Here is a 12,643-nt window from a genome sequence, read left to right as displayed (position 1 = left end):
GGTTTAGCACTTAATTTGATTATTATTCTCTTTCTCAGATCATACCCAATTAACTTCCATTCCCCAAATGCTGTATAACCTTTACAGATTTAGTGCTTTCTCATTAATACTAAAATAATGTTTGATAACTGATCATTCATAGAGTTAATAAATCTGTGTAAGAAAACTTGTATGGTGCTATGGTTACATTATTTATTATAAGAGGTTCATGAGAAATGATTATTATAATCAAAACTAAGGCGCTGAACCCACAAGTCATACAGTGCTGTATGAGATATGATACAGGGGCCTCTTTAAGGAGGAGGGGGAAGGGCTTGATGGCACAGTGAAGAGGCTTTTGGTCTGAGGAATTGGACCCTTCAGTATTCTTCCTCCAACTGAACCTAATTGCTTCCCCACTCTTTCCCCTTCCCTGTCTTTTTCCCATCCCTCGGCTCTTTCCTTTCCTGCATGTGGCCTATAGGGTCTTCCCCTCTGAAATTCTAGCTCGTAGGTTGGGGAAAGGGTGTCACTATCCATCCTATTCTGTTGAGTTCCTTGATGGTGTTAGCTGTGGAATCTGGATCATTTGGAGATGTCAAGATTCCCCTTCTGGAGTTCCAGTGGAGGGATGTCTAAGGGTGTCCTCCAGGTGCTGAGTGTATCTCTGGAGGCTGCCTCTTGGTTCCGGGAGGTGGTGGCCAATAGAGATTTGCCTTGTGGCAGATTTCCAGCTGCCTTCTCTTTTGTCCACTGAGGTGGCTCAGCGGATGTGAGGTTGCTATCCTGGATTGTTGATTTACTGGCATGAAGGGTAGGGTATAGAATGGGTTCCATTTTGCAACTGCACTATATATCTCCCTCTATGCCCTCTTGGGCACAGAGGGGGATATACAATTCCTCTCATTCCTCCTGGGAGCTATCCCTCCACATTCTCTTTTTTTATTTTTTCCCCTCTTAATAAAAAAAAAAAAATTGTAAGGAGACCCATACTCAGGACTTACTTCCTCCTGGGTTCTTTCCTGCAGCACGCTGTATAGTCCTAGTGGCTTAGCGCTTCTTTTTGATTATAATAATAATTTCCTGCAGCACCTCTTACATACCTGGCATGCATTCGGATCTCTCTTCCAACCTGGTCCCTTCAAGGGAGGTTCCTTGATGTTGGTGAGGAGCTCTTGATCTAGGGAATTGGATCTGTGCTCCAGTTCCCCAAATTGACCCTGAATACCCTCCATCTGCCCTCCAGGAGCTGTATAATCCTATGGGTTTAGCGCTCCACCATGATTATAATTATTATAATCTTCCAGAGCATTTCAGGCAAATTAGATTAGTTTTGTCCCAGGATGCAATCCACACCAGTTGACTAACACCCAGGTACCCATTTTACTGATGGGGAACATAGACAACCAGTGTAAGGAAACATGCCCAGAGTTTCTAGCCTTGCTGGGAATCAAACCGGTACCCTTGCCAAGTAAAGCGAGAGCTTTAGCCGCCAGGCCATGGGGCCACCCTTGAGGATTGCACATGGCACACTGCCTGAACGTAGGCTATGACATCTAAAGGCAAGCTTCACTAGGAAATGGTGTATATCACTATCACTCAAAGAATCCTCCAAGGGCATAAAATTAATCTCGTCATCACTTACTATATCACTTTTACTGTCATCAAAACTGCGGGAAAAATGGTAATTTCCACTTGCGTAGTTGCCTCTGAGTAGTAACACTGGCCACCCCAGAGGTGGTGGGCTGAGGGTCATCTGGGTTATCAATATTTTCACTAATTCCTCAATCATTTGTGGCTACATCTGTCTCATATCCACTAAACTGAGGTTCTATATCACTTTCCTTGAATAAGAGTTTGTTAATACAATGGGGCATGAGTGAATCCTGGGTGTTTGCCATGATGTTGACCCAAGCTGGTGCTGAAACTGGTGCTCCCATGTGTTACTGCAGGGTCCCTGATTTCTTTTCATACTGAGCACAATGAGTGTGCAGACCCATTCTCTCGTGTCTAGGCCTCTCAGGCCTATTGCACCATATTTGAAGGCAGGAAAAATAAAACACTGATCTATGTCTGGAGCACTAGCAGTAAAAATGTACAGCTATATTTGGACAGTTAAGGGGTTAAACGATAGGTCATCTGACTTTAAGTGTAAGTCTGTTACATATTCCTTTCGTTCTATAGAATTGTCTGCCTGCATTTTGAACCGTGTGTGTGTTTTTTTACTTCATTCTTTCCATGCTTAAACAGTAAAAATTTCTAACCCCGATCTGTTTCTTTGGGTCATTCTTCAAAGAGGATACCTTTATTCTGGTGAAGGGGGTTCTTGGTACAAGGAAATGAAGCTACCTTCCTATTTTTCAGAAAGGAAGCTGTGCAGCACATGTATGGTAGAGGCTGCATATGAGAGTGAGAGATAATGCAACTGAGAAACTGATCACTATTTTGAGCTGTCTACTAAAGGTCCAGAAAATTCTAGCACACTGGAAGATTAGCAGTAATCATTATACATGCAGTAAATTTGAAATAAAACCATAGGTATAGTTTTTTTTTTTAACACGTTGGCCATTTCCCATCGAGGTAAGGTGACCCAAAAAGAAAGAAAAACCCAAACAAAGAAAAAACTTTCATCATCATTCAACACTTTCACCATCACTCATACATGATCACTGTCTGTGCAGAGGCGCTCAGATACGACAGTTTAGAAGTCCCTCCAAACTGCCAATATCCCAAACCTTTATTTTAAAGTGCAGGCAATGTACTTCCCATATCCAGGACTCAAGTCCGGCTAACTGGTTTTCCTGAATCTCTTCATAAAATATTGAAAATATTAAAATAAAAAATATTAAAATTAAAATAATAAAATAATTCAACAGAACCATTTTCTTCACATTGCAGAAACCTCATGGAAATTAGGTTCTATTAAATGTAAACATAAATACAGTACAGCCTCTCCTCACTTAATGACGTACTCGTTTACCGACGACCCGGACTTACGACAGGCTCTCTGACCAGTACGCATACCTAAATAATGTATATTAGAACTGGTTTACTCTCTTCTGTTTATTACAATACAGTGGACCCCCGGTTAACGATATTTTTTCATTCCAGAAGTATGTTCAGGTGCCAGTACTGACCGAATTTGTTCCCAAAAGGAATATTGTGAAGTAGATTAGTCCATTTCAGACCCCCAAACATACACGTACAAACGCACTTACATAAATACACTTACATAATTGGTCGCATTGGGAGGTGATCGTTAAGCGAGGGTCCACTGTATACAGTACACTACTGTATAAACATTTAAAAATATACCAGAAATGTTATAGATGGTGTAAAGGTGACATTAAAATAATATCAAAGATGGCTGACACAAACCCACTACCATTATAGTATGTTCCTCACTTTGTGACAAATTCGTTTACCGATGAGGTCTCAGGAACAGAACTCTGTCGTTAAGTGAAGAGAGGCTGTATAATCAAAACCAGGTTGCAAATAAGGAGATATTTAACATGACTTATTTTTATTTTATCTAGTACATTTAAGTGAAATTGGTTGTACTACAAACATGAGAATTATCATAGAACAATGATTGAAACAGAATTTTATTTCTATTTCTTGCATTCAGAGCAGGATGGTCCAAGAACAAATGTCAGAAGAACCTTCGCATCAGTTGCACACGTTTCCTTTGCTACCAGATGATGCTGTGGAAAAAATAGATAATATTTAAATTGAATTTGGGAAACTGAAGATATCCCTGTTCTCTCCAAAAACTATATAATTTATAAAATCTTAAAATACAATGTTCTCTTCCTTACCCTTTTCCTAACGCATAAGTCGAGCTGAGCTATCCTACCTACAGTACACCATATCAGGGACAATACCCACGGTCCCCTTGTTAGTGAAAAAGGAACAGCTGTAACTGTGAAAACCAAGTACAGTTTTTATCGATAATCATGGGGTATGCTCCCTGCAAAATTCTTCAAGCATTTTAATGCAGTAGACAAATATAAATCGCACAATCATAAACAAACAAAACTTTATAAAGTGGAATACAGTATATTTTTCAATTACAGTGGCTGATATATATGTAACGTAAAGTAAAGTAATGTTTATTTCTTTGTAAAGGTTACAATGTGTAATTACAATTTTGATTTGCTAAGTACAAGGATAGCCACTATCATGCTAAGGCATTTCGGGCAAACTAATCCTAATACATAGTAACTAATTAAAACTAGATAAGATAACAGTATATAGTAACTATACTTAAAACTAGACAAGTAATAGTGGTCTAGTTTTACAATCTTTTTTAAACTTAATACAAGTGAGTAGGGTTCGGTAAAATAAGCTTGAAATTGCACACAAAATCTACCTTACAAGTAATGGTGCAGGTGGTAATATTTTATTGAATGGCAGAATTAAAAAGCCAGGAGGTCACATAAAAAGACTAATTAGCAGATGTTTTGGCCAATTTGGTTAATATTGAGAAATAAGATTACATATTTTATGGATTTACAGAATTAAGAGCCTAGAGGTCACATAATAAAATTAGTTAGCAGAGGTTTGGTTGATTTGGTTAATATTGTGAGATAAGATGATTTTTTAGCAAAGTCCTAAATTTATAAGCTGTCAGGGTATCCTTGACCTGTTCTGGTAGCGAGTTCCTATTTTATGGATTTACAGAATTAAGAGCCTAGAGGTCACATAATAAAATTAGTTAGCAGAGGTTTGGTTGATTTGGTTAATATTGTGAGATAAGATGATTTTTTAGCAAAGTCCTAAATTTATAAGCTGTCAGGGTATCCTTGACCTGTTCTGGTAGCGAGTTCCACATCTTCAGGCCTTTCATGTGCACAGCGTTCTTGCATAGTGAGAGACTGACTCAAGGGATGTTGAAAAGTGCCTTATGCCTTGCATTGTGGCTGTGATTCTGTTGTAACTGTCTAGTAGTTTTAGGGGAGGGTTTAGAGTGGAGTTTAATGTTCTGTATATGCAGTAGGCACAAGAAAATGAGTGTATGTTTTGTATATTTAGCAAGTTGAGTCTTTTGAAAAGTGGTGGGGTGTGTTGTCTAGCACAAGAGCTGGTTATCACCTGCACAGCAGCTTTTTGTTGGATTATTAAGGGTCTAAGGTGGTTGGCCGTGGTTGAGCCCCAGGCACAAATACCGTAGGTGAGGTAAGGATATATTAGAGAGTGGTACAGGGTAAGGAGAGTCGTTTGTCGTACATAGTATCGTATCTTGGAAAGGATTCCTACTGATTTGGAAATTTTCTTCGCTATGTGATGGGTATGGGACTAAATACTTCATGGAAAGTATTTTGGGCAGCCTTAAAATTTAATTATAATTACAAGTATATGAGAATAAGAATACACAGTTTTTAAAATAGGAAGTATTTAGTAATTCATTAAAAAATTATAATTAGTGATACATTAATGATGAAGTTAGGTATAAGAGTTGAAAGAATGATAAACAAGGACAGGTAAAATACAGGTTGAAAAAATTGTTCAGAATAATTAGTTATGATTACATTAGGGAAAGGTCATATTTTTTACAGTAGTTTTGAAGTGATTGGCAGAGGTTCAGACTTTGGAGTTTTATGCACATTGAGTTTTTACATAGATTAAACCAGATGAGGGGGAATATCATAGAGATTTTTGTTTAGTATTATGCTTATGAGTTCTGTTGCAACTATCAAGAGTTTTAGGGCAGGATTGATATTAGAATTTATTGTCCTGCATATGTATGTAGTATGCAAAGAAGAACGAGTGAATTTTATGTATAACAAGTAGGTTTAGGTTTCTGAAGAGTGGGGGAGTACAGGTCTTCCTCCACATTCGTGAGGGTTAGGGGTATCAAGAACCTCACGAATGTTGAAAAATCGCGATTGTTTGGTGCATTTACTTAGCATTTACTTAGCCTAACGATACTGCTTCCTTAATCTATTGAATCATGAACAATCATAAAACACAAGTAAACATCATAAAATATTGTACTAGTGCCAGCCCTTTGGTAAAGAAGGTGAGAAAGACTATAGAATTTAAGAAAGAACTCGTAGCAGAGTACCAAAGTGGAGGAGGAAGAGAGAGGGGAGAATGTGACTTCTTCAATGAGTCAGTGATTCTATGATATGTACGATACTAAAGCAGCACGAGTCGATAAAGGCTATAGCGCCAGCCAGTGATAAAGTGTAGCATTAACAGTGTAGCAAGTAAGTTAAGTGATTAATCGATAGAAAAAGGACAGCATGAACCTAAAACCTAACTCCTCCAATGCTGTTGGAGTTATATAGCACGGCTGACAACACTGCTGTCTCTGCTGCTCTGCTACCGCCTTTACCACCACTAAGTAAGGCTTATGCTCTCAGTGGCCCTTATACACCCAACAACAACACAGCAACACTCATGACATAATGACATTTTATTCATTCTAGAGTATATGTCATGTTTCTATGTTATTAATATTGTTTATTATGTCATATTAGATGAATTGTGATAGATAAATAAGCTGTAGAGTTGATACTAGTACCACATTGAAGGACTATCTTGTCCTATCTCCAAACAAACTCTGCCACCATCACAATTCCTAACATATGCAATGATATATTTTAAATATGATTTGGTGGCTGGGAATTCATGAAAGTTCGAAGCTTGTGATAGTGGAAAACACGAATGTTGAGGGAGACCTGTATGTTGTCTGACAGTAGACTGGGTAATCATTTGTACTGCTGCTTTTTGTTCTGTTGAATACAAATGGAAGCTGAAAACTTGGATGAGTCATAGGGATGTTAAGAACTATTTCTTCAGCCTTAGAGTTGTCAGGAAGTGGAACAATACGGAGACTGAAGTATCAGAGGCAAGATCACTGGCTCAACGTGATTCGCTTTAAGTGATCTCCAGGCACAAACGGTATAGGTGAGGTAGGGATAGATTAGAGAGTAGTATAATGCAAGTAGTGCTATTTACCTGGAGAGAGTTCCGGGGGTCAACGCCCCCGCGGCCTGGTCTGTGACCAGGCCTCCTTAGGTCAGTGTCCCAGGATGCGACCCACATCAGTCGACTAACACCCAGGTACCCATTTTACTGATGGGGAACATAGACAACAGGTTGAAAGAAACACGTCCAATGTTTCTACTCTGGCTGGGAATCGAACCCAGGCCCTCACCGTGTGAAGCGAGAGCGTTAACCACCAGGCCACCAGAGCCCCGAGGTACATAGTAACATATCTTCAAGAGGATGCCAACTGACTTGGATACTTTTTTTTGTAATGTATTGAATGTGGGTGTTGAATTTCAAGTTGCTGTCTAAAAACAGATCTAGGAGTTTTCCTTCATTTTGTTTAGGAATGGAAGAACATTATTCATAATGTTTAGCTGAACATTTGTAGCTCTGCTCCCAAACATCATGAAGAAGGTCTTGTCAATGTTAAGCATGAATTTACTGGTAGTCATCCAGGTTGATATATCTTTAAAGAGTTCTTCATTAAGAGTGTTGAGGGAATTCAGGTTTGGGTTAGAGATGACAAAAGTGTATTATTGGCAAAGAGAACAGGTCTAAGTTGCTGCAATACATTAGAAAGATTGCTGATGTACAGTGGAACTCGGTCCTCGAACTTAATTCGTTCCAGAAGGCTGTTCGAGTGCCGATCTGTTCAAGTACTGAACAAATTTTTCCCAACCAATTTTCTTTCTGGTTGGCTGTTATCACTAATCTTTGTAGGCCCCATGGTGACTTATTTATACAAATAATATAAAAAAACACCAAAAAATGTGAAGAAACTTGTAATAGTGAAGTTTTGGCAGTCATGTTTGGTCAAGAGCTGAGCAAATGGTTGACTACCAAGTGATTTTTTTTACCGAACAAAGTGTTCGAATACCAAAATTGTTTGAGTACCGAGGTTCCACTGTATAAGAGGGAAAAGCAGAGGGCCGAGGACACAGCCCTGTGAGATGCTTATGTTGACAGGTCTTGTCGACAAGGTTGTGCCTTTGATAGAGACATATTGATGTCAGTTGCTACAGTAGTACATACTTTATATATAAAAGTGCATGACCCCACATTTTCAGTATTCTGCAATTTAAATTTAGTTTTTCATTTCTAACAGCAGCACACCAATACACCAATACCATTAAGAAGTGCTAGGGCAGAATTAGTGGACACATTACCTTAAGAAGCTTCCCTCCACCCCTTTGGCAAGGCTAATATTTTGGTGTGGGGAAGGCCTTGCATCACTGCTTGGTATAAACAAACTAGATGTAGGTGTCTGAACACATGCCATACAATAGTCTCTCCCTGGTTATCTTTTCTATTTTTATTCATAACATCATGTTGCTTCACCTCTGGATAATAATCATGGCACTCAAAAGGAGGTGCTAAGAAGACAATTAGGTATGAAACTGTGGTTGAAATTATGGTTGAGTAGAGGTGGGAAGAGGTGGTGGTTGTTATGGCTGGTAGGTTACTCTCATAGCTTTTGTAACAAAATTACACTGTAATTACATACTCTTGTACCTTAACCCTTTCAGGGTTTCCGACGTACTAGTACGGCTTACGCGCCAGGGTTTTTGACGTACTAGTACGCATAAATTCTAGCACCCTCAAATCTAGCAAGAGAAAGCTGGTAGGCCTACATATGAAAGAATGGGTCTATGTGGTCAGTGTGCGCAGTATAAAAAATCCTGCAGCACACAGTGCTCAATGAGAAAAAAAAAACTTTGATCGTGTTTTTGGTTTAAAACAGCAGCTTTGCACTGTATTTTCGTATGGTATTTATGGATGTATTCTAGTTTTCCTGGTCTTATTTTATAGAATGGAAAACATATTACAGAAATTGAGACGATTTTGATTGGTTTCACAATTTGAAGTATCTTGAAATTGAGCTCAAAATAGCAGAAATGTTCGATTTTTGTCAAAGTTCAAAAGTAAACAAATCATGCCACGCGTCCAATGCACGTCAACTGGTGAATCTAATATTCTTTCACAAGTATGCTGATATTATTTATACCATTTCTACACTAATACATGTACAGCAGTCTCCATAACAGTAAATCTTCTATTTTTTGTAAGAATAAAAATTCAAAGTGGAAAGCAAAAGAATGTAAGAGGGGCCTGGGGATGTGACTAATGAACAGAGGAAATGTTATTTTAGTGCCAGGAATGTCTTTCTTGTTTATTCTGGAACCTACTTGGAAATTGGCATCTTTTGAAATTTATGTGAAATTGGCAAAACTGCTAAATTCTGACCACTTTATTGGATAGTTGAAATCGGTAAATGGGTGGTTTCTTGTACTCATTCGATAAAAAAAACAGAGTTCTAGCGAAATAGTTATGATTTTTGTCGACTAGTACACTGGAATTGGCCGAAAATAAGGCTCAAAGTGGGCAAAACCGCCGATGCGTAAACATCGTTGAGACTGCTAACTTCGTGAGAGCATAATTCTGTAAGTTTTCCATCAAATTTCATACTTTTGGTGTCATTATGATCGATAAAAGATTCTCTATCTTTTCATAAGAAAAAATAATTTTTTTTTGAAATTTTGGCGACCCTGAGAACTAATCTGGGAGAATGCCTGTCAACCCTGAAAGGGTTAAACTGTCCAAACGTAGATCTACGTTCATGTGCATAGCACTCCGACCTTGATTTTCCTCATTTGAAAGCATGTAAAAAAAACGTAGATCTACGTTCGAAGCCCCCCACACATGGACATAGATCTACGTTTGGACAGTTTAAGGGTTAAACATTCATTTACATATGTTACCATGCATAGTTTCCCTGTACAAGGAAAAATGGGATGAAAGAGAGTGTAAGAATTATAGAGGAATAAGCCTGTTGAATATACTGGGTAAAGTGTATAGTAGACTTGGTATTGAAAGATATTATCACACCGGCCGATTCCCACCAAGGCAGGGTGGCCCGAAAAAGAAAAACTTTCACCATCATTCACTCCATCACTGTCTTGCCAGAAGGGTGCTTTACACTACAGTTTTTAAACTGCAACATTAACACCCCTCCTTCAGAGTGCAGGCACTGTACTTCCCATCTCCAGGACTCAAGTCCGGCCTGCCGGTTTCCCTGAATCCCTTCATAAATGTTACTTTGCTCACACTCCAACAGCACGTCAAGTATTAAAAACCATTTGTCTCCATTCACTCCTATCAAACACGCTCACGCATGCCTGCTGGAAGTCAGGTATTGAAAGAATTATGGATAAAATAGAAAGCAGAATTGAAGAGGAACAAGGAAGTTTTAGGAAGAGTATGGGATATGTATACAAAGTGTTAACACTGAAGCACAATGGATTTAGAAAAAGCATATAATAGGATGGATAGGTAAGCAATGTAATCTACCACCTATTCCATGAAGAATAGGTAATAGATTACTTAAAACAGTAAAGAGCATTTACATGGATAGTGAGGTACAGGTTATGGTACGTAAGAAATAGGAAGATTATTTTCCAGTAAAAGCTGGCCTTAGACAGGGATGTGTGCTTCACCATGGTTGTTTAACATATTTATAAATGGGGATGTATAAGAAGTGAATGACAAGGTGTTAGGGAGAGGTGTAGGACTGAAAGAGAGTGAATCTGTTACGGACGAGTTGTCACAGTTGTCCTTTTGACAGTGACACGGTTCTTTAGGGAAATTCAAAAGAGAAGTTGCAAAGGTTGGTAAACCTGCACTTTAAAGGCAGAGTGGGGATATTTGGTGTTTGGAGGGGCATCTGAACTGTCATTTGTGTGTGCCTCAGGCAAGACAGTGATAGTATGAATGATAGTGAAAGCGTTTCTTCTTCTGGTCATCCTACCTCGGTGGGAGACGGCCAATGTTAAAAAAAAAAAAGAAAAAATGTAAAAGATAGGAGTTAAAAGTAATCATAGGAAAAAGCAAGGTGATGAGAGTATAAAAAAATATAGGTAATGAAATGGAAGAACAAATTCTTGTATCACTTATAACTCTTCCAGACACAATCCACAAACTCAATCTGCATTTCACATTTATCCACCAGATGCATATTGTTCTTGTAATCAATGACAACTGTTAGTTTGCAAGAGTGGCTCTTCATATTAACTCTGGAATAAAATTTCACCCCTAGGATATCAACCTCCTCCCCAGGTTCAAACATTCATTTTTACCACTGCTTCAGCACTACCATCATGGTGCCTAGAGATCAAGTTACTCAAACCCTGCCACCATGATAAGGTGACAGCATCAGGGGACAAAGGGATTGGGAAAGTAAACATTTATTGCTACATCAGCTATCTTAAAAAAAGTTGGCCCTTGAATATTCTGCAAAAATGACCATTATAAAATAAAGAACCACTGGCCAGTAATTAGTATATACTACATTAACCCTTTGACTGTCGAAGGGCCCAATCCTGAAGTGTCTCCTGGTGTCGCAAAATATTCGAAAAAAAAAAAAAAATTATTTTTTCTTATGAAAATGTTAAGATTATTTTTCTGATTGTTTTAGTCCCCCCAAAAATTTTTTCCCATCAGTACTTACCGAGATATAGAGTCCTGAAGTTTGCTGAAATTGATCTGCGAGTGGCAACAGCGGCGACTGCTGCTCACCCGGTAAACTTTGATTTACTTGTAAATAAATAACAAAAAGGCACAATACCGTGACTGGAACGATACACAAATAACCCGCACATAAAAGAGAGAACCTTACGACGACGTTACGGTCTGACTTGGAGCAGGACGGCTATATATAGGCAGGAAGAGGTGGAGGTAGTAGTAGTAGTAGTAGTACAAGAATTGTATATAATACCGACAAGATGAAATTAAGACACATGCACAACACCCAGGCGTCCCCACCGTAGACGTTTCGCCTTCCAGCCAGCCACTGGATGGCGAAATGTCCACAACAAAGACAACCAGACGCCGCACATGTGTCTTAATTTCATCAGTAGTTGTAGTAGAAGAAGAAGAGGTAGTAGTAGTGGTAGTGGTAGAAGTGGGAAATAAGGATGACGAGCCAGTCAAATACAAAGGAAGGGGAGCACTGCAAGAGAGCTAGATACCCACAGAGGGAGAGCAAGCGCACAGAGGTGCGTGAAAGGGGAAGTGGTGAAATAAAATAAATGAAGGAACAGAAACACGAGACAGGAGAGAGAAAGACAACCCAGAGGAGAAAAGGAGAGAGGAAAGGGGAAGAGGAAGAAGAAAAAGAAGAAGAAGAAGAAAAAATGAGGATTCAGGTTAAGTCACGGGTGTTCTGAAGTTTGGAGCATTTTACAATGTAGTGGGAGAGGAAGGCATCTACAGAGACGAAGCCAGGGCTAAGGTTCATACAAGGAAAGTTGAGTATTAGAGAGGATTCAACTAGACGGCAACTGTAATCTCAACAATTCTCTCCGTCCCTTAGACATCAAGCTTACCTTCCGCCAGACTAACACTCTTCGCACTAATCTCGTTCATACCTCTCCTCCCTCTACAGATGTTCCTGGTGTCTACTCTATTTCTTGCTCCTCCTGTCCTCTTCAATACTTCGGAGAAACTGGTCGATCTCTTTCTGACAGACTTAGGGAGCACAAAAATAGTGTTAGGCTTGCCGACACTAACAATGCTCTTTTCTGTCACGTCAGAGATCATAGCCATCCTATTGACTGGTCTTCTGCTAAAACTGTCTTCCCTACTTCCAACTCGAACAGTCGCCGTCTAG

The sequence above is a fragment of the Cherax quadricarinatus genome, chromosome 17 (assembly GCF_038502225.1).
Source record: "Cherax quadricarinatus isolate ZL_2023a chromosome 17, ASM3850222v1, whole genome shotgun sequence".
NCBI lineage: Eukaryota > Metazoa > Arthropoda > Malacostraca > Decapoda > Parastacidae > Cherax > Cherax quadricarinatus.
Note: the sequence above shows the minus strand (reverse complement) of the source record.